Source organism: Danio rerio, chromosome 8 (genome assembly GCF_049306965.1).
Source record: "Danio rerio strain Tuebingen ecotype United States chromosome 8, GRCz12tu, whole genome shotgun sequence".
Taxonomy (NCBI): domain Eukaryota; kingdom Metazoa; phylum Chordata; class Actinopteri; order Cypriniformes; family Danionidae; genus Danio; species Danio rerio.
This window is the reverse complement of record NC_133183.1, coordinates 34,100,686-34,109,058: the sequence shown is the minus strand read 5'-3', so window position 1 is coordinate 34,109,058 and position 8,373 is coordinate 34,100,686. Positions and strand designations below refer to the sequence as shown.

The 8,373-nt window shown below is 36.4% G+C and overlaps 1 long non-coding RNA gene across 1 annotated transcript in view; it reads left to right on the top strand.

Annotated features, from left to right (window-relative positions):
* The first annotated feature begins 5,223 nt into the window (after positions 1 to 5,223).
* LOC141375658 (uncharacterized) overlaps positions 5,224 to 8,373 on the top strand; it is a 59,653-nt gene continuing 56,503 nt past the window's right edge. The window contains exons 1-2 of the long non-coding RNA XR_012384449.1: positions 5,224 to 5,312; positions 5,992 to 6,039. This is a non-coding gene — a long non-coding RNA (uncharacterized lncRNA). The remainder of the gene's footprint in view (positions 5,313 to 5,991; positions 6,040 to 8,373) is intronic.

Below are 8,373 nucleotides of genomic sequence, written 5' to 3'. Positions count from 1 at the left end.
TACTTTTTACAGTGTACGATCATTCGGCATAAATTCTGGGCAGAAATAGCAAAAAAAAAGTCAGTCTGGACCTAGTGATCACCAACTGTTAATTGTTTTTTTCTCTATTTTGACATACTGCTATTCTTTGGTGTATGTACTGTAGATGTGGTATTTGCTATCACCTGCAATTGTACTTGCGTAAAGTGACCTGATTCGATGACACCTGTATTTGCCCTTTAAATGTTAAAGCTTTTCAACTTGTACAGCAAACAACAGACCGAGTGTGACTGGACTGAAAGTAAATTGTAAGTGTCAATGCTAACACCCAAATATGGCATGACATGTCATGAATACGAATATGAATGAGATTGTATGCAATGCATGCTTATGAAAACTGTCATAAAGCATCATTCGCTCAGTTATGTCATTTTAAATGCAAAAACTTGACTTGACTCGACTTAATATAAATTGTTATAAATCAGTCATAAACATGATTGTCATGAAGCCATTATAATAGTGTCTATTAGAGGCCATTATTTCAAACTTTTTCAAACTAAATGTGTCATGTTCATTAAAGAGTTACATTAAAAGTGTCAATACACTGTCAAATCATTTAATGATAGTGTTATTAATGTATTAATATTTATTAAAGTTTAAGTGACAAGTTCATTTCATATTACCTCTGTAACTGAGGTCAGGAAAAATACCAATGACGCTTTTATAAAATTCATGACACATTTATAGCAGCATAACAGCAATCATGTTTGTGATAAGTTATGATGTTATGGTAATGTCACGGTGTGATGTTATGTCATAATGTCACAAAGACAGGTCTTATTAACACTCCTTTCAAGTAAAGTGTAGCCAATTTTTAAGCTGGATTCAGGAAAAAAAGATTAAGAGCAGTGTTTTCCTGGGTCCCATAAGGGGCTCATTAGATTCATCGCAAGATTGTAGTCGATTTCTCTCTTAACAGGTTGCCCTTGTTTCCCATTATATTGCTTGTTATGTGGTCAACTTACTTAAAGTGCCCTTATAATGCTATCTCAAGTGTTAGCTTTTATGTAATGTGTGATCAGCTTTAGTCGCCGATTGTGCATTTACAACATCTCCAAAGATTAAACTGCACCGTGGAGTTTTTGGTCACACACATTGCAGCTCAACTAGGTTGTCAGTTCATTTAATATTTTAATATACAACACATGCTGTTAACAAACCATTAATTAAGGCTTTCCAATCAATAAACTACTAATTAGCTTCTTATTAATATTTTGTAAGATACTAGTTATGTGTTTATGTGTTTAGGTATTGGGTAGGATTAGCCAGGGAAGTAAAATAAGATCATACTTAAAAAGTGCTATAAGAAACAGTTAATATCTTAATAATAGACAGGTAATGATCCTGTAGTAAATAGTGTGAATTGTCATTTAAATTAAAGTATTGTTAAAAGCACACTATCTATTAATAAGTAAAACCACACTATCTTATTAATAAGTATTTTTATCTATTTAATAAGTAAAATCTACTGTATTAATAACAGTATAATGAATGATTTCCAGTATCTATTTAATGCATGCTAGTATCTATGTACTAAGTATCAGTGTTTTTTGAAAGGTGTTAATATCTAAAGAATAAGCACTAATTGCTAATGAATAAGTGCTTTGTTTAATTATATGTTGATTTTTTTTTAGTAGTAGCTGGAAAATAAATACCAGTCTGTTTCATAGATTAAGTGTTAAAATGTCTTGCCACATACGGAACTGAACAACTGTTTGTTAATGACAATTTAATGTGAGAAGTGTCTCTCTTCTGTAGTTGTATGGTAAGGACACTGTGTTCACACCATGTTCTGCATAACATAATTTCAAGATGACAACACATGCTGTTTGACTTGGAGTTCGATCCCTGTCTTCAAACTCAGAGCTATGCTTTTCAATTACACAGCATGTTAACTACAACTATTACAGCATGTTTTACACAGCGGATGTCCATCCAGCTGCAACCCATCACTGGGAAACACCCATACACTCTCACATTCACACACACTCATTCACTGCAGCCATATTAGTTTTTCAATTAACCTATAGAGCGCATGTCTTTGGATTGAAGGGGAAACCGGAGCACCCGTAGGAAATCCACACGAACAAGGGGAGAACAACTTCACATAGAAACACCAGCTGGCCCAACTGGGACTTCAACCAGCGTTCTTCTTGCTGTAAGGCAACAGTACTAATCGCTGAGCCACCATTCCACCATTTTATAAAACCAACAACAACAACAAATTAGCAGTCTTTTGAAAAAGGATAACAGGTACACTTGAAATAAATTAATAGGACATTTTTGTCTTTAGGACTATGTCAGTAGATAGAAATTGACTTCAATGTTCAATGAAAAATCAAAGCCAAAGTAAAAACTGTCTAGAGTTAACAGTAAACCTGTAGTGACAGGCATTGGCAGGATCAGATTTATATGGAAGTTTCATGCCAAGAGAGATTTATAGCCGACATCCCAGTAGACTCTTGTTAGATACACAGCAATCCGGTTGTTGTGGTGTTGACTGAACAACATCATTCACACTGAAAATCACTTTCTGCACCTATGGGTTTTAGTTGAAAGTGTTTTAGGACAGAAAGTAATATGTTATCCTTATAAAAAAATAAAAAACTTTTTGACCTAAGAACAGCCAGAGAGATCAACAAAATTGTTTTTTTTTTTTTTCTTTGTCTGACACGGTCAGCAGTTCAGACTTTTTTTCACCACGTCAATGCTTTTACAACCTATATTTATTTCTCTCTCTTTTTCTCTCTCTCATTCTAAAAAATATGTTTTTTTTTTTTTGGAATACCACATTATTTTAAATATTCTTACACATTAAAACGATTCTCATCCAAAAAGTTTTTATACAAAGAACATTAGAAAGGTAAACAGGTTCTAAAATATTAAAACATGTACAAGAGCATTCACGTGATACAGAGATGGTCACAGACTTACAACCCAGAAGAACAAATGACAGCGAGAGTAAGTAAACAACAGATTTACAGGAAGACATCATAGTGTAGAACTCAAAAACAGTTCAAGTTTTGCTGTAGTAATATTTACGGGCCCTCAGGATCGAGTGGAAGCCAATAATGAACTCATATAGCTATACAATTTGTGGCATCAGTGGGTTAGCGTACTGACGTAGCAGTTGTCTTGATGAATAGGTGAATAGGTTTACAGAGAAACGTCACTAGCGCAAACACAAGCAAGAGAATGAAAACAAAGCAGTGTTAATGAATGGCATGACCATTACCCATGTCATAATGTTTAATGTGCATCCTAATGGCGTCTTTAAAGGTCAGCAGGAGGCTACACCTTTTCAGTTAAGCAAAAGCACACACTCGGAAAGTCGGTTAAATAAAAAAGATTGAGGTTACCGTGAAGTTCCCTGGCCTGATGTCACTTTAGGTTGTTTTTATCAAAATTTTCCTCCCATATAGTTCACAGACTTTTAGTCTTGACATCAAACGTAAATCTTCTTTTTCTCTTACCTGTTGCCATCTCATTATATATGGTTTAATCAGACAGACAGACGCCTCTATGGATGATGCCGTAATCGCATCCCGCGTCTATCAAAGTCCTTTTAAGAAAAGTCATTTCACTCGGCGGCCATCTTTGAAACACCTCTCGGCAGTATGCTTGAACAATCTGTTTGAATAAGGAAACATCAAATTCCCCAGAACTGCTTGCCAAGCTTATCGATGATTGACTCCTGTACTAGGAGGTGGGCTTTATTCGCCATATAGCGATCAATGATTGGCTCCTGTACTAGAAGGCGAGCTTTATTCGCCATATTGACCTTTACACTTTTCCCCATTTAAAACGATACGAGTGACATACATGTATGTTGTATGTTCTTTAGTCTTTGTGTCTACATTTTTTAATACACAGCAGAGACATTACATCGTAATACTATTTACATATAATAACGAGCCATGGTCGACCAGAACTCAAACAAACCTTGTCGTTGTCTTGATGAACAGCCACAAAGTAAGCTTAGTGTGGTCCTGGAAGAAATTAATTTTACATAGTCCTGATACTCAGGTGTAGAACGATGGCATTCTTTGAACTTATGGTGGAGGTAAGGCAACCCTTCTCTCTCTCTCTCTCTCTTTCTCTCTTTCTCTCTTACTCTCTCTCTCTCTCAAAAAATGTAAAAACAGGTTGTTTTTCAGAGTAACAATTTCTAACATGTTTTATTTGCTTTGAAAGATATAAACTCTTAAACAGCTTTTCAGAAAAAGTAACTCCAGGACTATCACAAGATTTCATCCAAACCAACAGTTGGGCAAAGTGGAAATAAATCTTCCTGTCTGAGTGAGTGAAATGTTTTCTTAGGTTTCACTGCTGTCATTGCCATGCAGATGATACTCAATTTTATCTGTATCCTCCATTCTGTTCCGACAAATGCAATCTCCAAGAGGATCTCAGCATGTCTCTCTGACATATCAAACCGGCTGCCTGCTCATCACCTCAAGCCTAATCTTGACAACACTGAGCTCCTTTTCCTCCCTCACTAAATCTCTCAAATGTCCTCGCTGAAGGTCACGTAGCTGTTGCCTCCAGGTGTGCAGAAACGCTTGATGTCATATTAGATGACCTTTGAAAATGCAGTCTTGTCAAGCTACAAACTGCTGACATGAAGCACAGAGACTTGAGGAAATTCTACTGAGTGATGACTTAAACAAATGGGTTTAATGTTGTTTTGATCTAGTAGCAGACTTGTTCATGGTAGAGTCAGTTTGAAGGATGTCTTTTTCTTCTTTGCTTCTGCTCACCCGCTGCAGAGTGTGCACTAGGTATTGTCAATCTTATATCAAACCAAGCAAGTTTTTTTTTTTCTTTTTGATCTAGCAGATTGGTGGCGTGGGCAGCGGTTAGCATTGTCACCTCACAGCAAGAAGGTCGCTGTGTCCCCTTGTTTGCGTAAGTTTCCTCTGGGTGCTCTGGTTACCCCTAAAATCCAAAGACATGCCCCAGAGAGCAGAGTGGCATTGATTCACTTCTGAAATTCAATCAGAGTCATCCTTTTGGTTGAGGTTAAATATTCAGCGTTGAAATAAATTATGGATCAATGTTGATAGTTGGATTACTTCCCATTGTTGAAAATACTTTAAATAATTTACCCGTTTCCTGACATTGTAAATAAAAACATTAAATCAATGTGAATAATTTACCGATTTCCCAACATCCTCTTTTCAGATCACCATCCAAAGCTTCCAGAACAGAAAAACACAGACACACCAGATGATCAGAAATAACATTACCATTCTACATCATGTCATTGACAGGTGAGAAATCTTTATAGTATGGTTAGTAATGATACTACTTTACTATGATAATTTATTTGCTATTGTGGTTTAAACATTTGTTGCGCAAAACATATGCTGGATAAGTTGGTGGTTTATTCCGCTGTGGCGACCTCGGACAAATCAGTGACTAAGCCAAAGGAAAATTAATAAATGAATCTAGCAGGTTTGATTGACCAATTAGTAACAATGATCTAAATGTGCATTTTTGACTTTAGAGACCATGGTTTTACCATAGTAAAATGAACTGTAGGAATCATGACTAGTAATCTTGTTTCTGGGTGCAAACAATAGTTTTACTTTAGTAGTATTGTAGTATTAGTACTGTAGTAAACCTATAGTCATAATAACTGTAGGAATCACAGGTCCAGTTCAGTTTGTATTACATTTAACAATTATCAAGTTGTGCAATAATAATAATAATAAAAAAACAAGTTAAATTCTATGATTAGGATTTAGTTAAAAACATTTACATTTTATTTGGAAGAGAAACTTCCATTTGATAAACTGTATGTGTAAAAGGGTTTGCATGTGCCAGAATGATTCTGAAATATCAACTATAATTTTACAACAACAGCAAAAAATATTTGTGATAATGCACTGCAATACTGTAACTTTAAACTAGTAAAAATGACTGACATAAATCTCTTTGTTTTGCCAGGAAATGTACGATCACAAAGAAGCAAAGAGAAAGCCTTCAATGTGACAGGTAAGACACTATATATTTTATCAATCGAGTGTCAAATCAATTTAAAGTTTCTAAACTGGAGAAGGAACAAAACGACGTGTCGAGTTGTCAGAAAAGTGGAAATGGGAAGCTTGGCTTGTAGACGTGGGTGGCTTGAATCTTTTGTGAGCTGAAGACACTCGACCTGAAAAGTATTTCAGTGTTTTCAAAGACATTCACTTAAAACAAAATTGGTGGAGAAAGTCAGAAAATGCTTTCTCCTTCAGGTTGAATTTGCATTTAGCAGAAGTATGGACTTTTTTTTTGCTTAAATAATAGCTGATGAGTTAAACAAATGGACAGCTAAAAGTTAAATATTTCCCTAGATATAAAAAATTCATAAGGATATTTTTCTTATGCATAGTGGTTATAAAAAAAAAAAAAGTTAAAGCCTCAATTCTTCAACCCGGCGAAGCAGTGGCACAGTAGGTAGTGCTGTCGCCTCACAGCAAGATGGTCGCTGGGTCGCTGGTTCAAGCCACGGCTCAGTTGGCGTTTCTGTGTGGAGTTTGCATGTTCTCCCTGCATTCACGTGGGTTTCCTCCGGGTGCTCCGGTTTCCCCCACAGTCTAAAGACATGCAGTACAGGTGAATTAGGTAAGCTAATTTGTCCGTAGTGTATGAGTGTGTGTGTGTGAATGTGTGTGAGGATGTTTCCCAGAGATGGGTTACGGCTAGAAGGGCATCCGCTGCGTAAAAACTTGCTGGATAAGTTGGGGGTTCATTCCGCTGTGGCGACCCCGGATTAATAAAGTAACTAAGCCGACAAGAAAATAAATGAATGAATGAATTCTTCAACCTTAAATTCTCAAGCCTCTGGTGCCTAGACTGCACATTTACTGTATGTTACACTGAACTAAACTAAACTCAGCTTCAACTATGACAAAGGTACTGAAGCAGTTTCAGTTTACTACAACTTGGTTATAGCTTCAAAATGCGCCACACATTCTCTATTGGATAAAGGTTGGGACTGCAGGCAGGCCAGTCAGGTACCTGTATCATCTTCCTCTGTAGTCAGGACTTTGTAATGTGTACAGAATATGGTTTTGCTTTGTCCTACTGAAATATGCATGGGTGTCCCTGGAAAAGAAAGCAGCATATTGTGTTCCAAAATCTCTACATAATTTTCAGAATTAATTGTACTGCACAGAAGTGCAGTAGTCCTGAGCCCATGTGATGATTTCGCTTATAAATGAATAAAGTTTCTTGATGCAGTGCCGCCTGAGAGATCAGAGATCACGGTTGTTTAGCTTAGGCTTGTGCCCTTCTCTTTTACGCACTGAAACTCCTCCAGATTCTCAAAATCTTATACAAATTTTTGTTTAATTACTAGCTCCTGTCACAACTTTTTTTGGAATGTGCAGCAAGTTTGAATAGCAGTAATGTATGCATATTTACAAATGAAATGAAGTTGACCAGACAACCCATGACATATTTTGTGTTCATATTATCTGCAATGAAAAACAAGTCAAAGTAAATTTGGAAATCGTTAATTTCTTCTTTCTTTTTTTTTTTTTTTTTTTTCATTTTCCATACTGTCCCAACCTTTTTTCTGATTTGGCGTTGTAGGAAAACACAGCATTTTTCTAAATATCTTTTTTTGTTTGTTTAACAAGTGAAAAGTGAGTAAATTATAACTGAATTTTAGCATTGTGTGTATGTGTGTGTGTTTGTGTGTGTGTGTGTGTGTGTGTGTGTGTGTGTGTGTGTGTGTGTGTGTGTGTGTGTGTGCGTGTGTGCGCGTGTGTGTGTGCGTGTGTGCGTGTGTGTGCGTGTTTTTATCTGAACAAAGAGAGTGAAAATTCTTCCTTTTCAAAAAATAATGCATAACTTTCATAGAAAAAAAAGTCTTGTTGGTTTTTACTGTTGTCAAATTAATATTTTTTTTATTTTTGTTTATTGTTAATGGTGATTAGCCGAGCTCCAGCATGATTTGACATGTGCTTTCATAACTGGACTACTCAAGCAAAACAAAAACTCATATAGCAGTAATGCACATAACCATGCTTCTAATGCATTTTCATCCCCTTATGTAGTCATAACTTCACCCTCCCCCTCCCCCCTCCCTCCCTCCCTCCCTCTCTCTCTCTGTAAAATGTTTTGAGAGTGAGAAAAAAGCTCCATTAATGTTGGCGGTGCGTATGTCTTTGTGGGACTCCACTCGCTGCATGTACCCGCACTGCTGTTAGAGTTAAAAGTTGCAATTAAGAGTCTGTGTAATTGTGCTGGATTGAAGTGAAGCAAATGATCGCTTCAGGTGTTGTTGAACTCGGTGCACACGAGCACAACAATGTGCTTAATCAGTGCTGTCTGTTT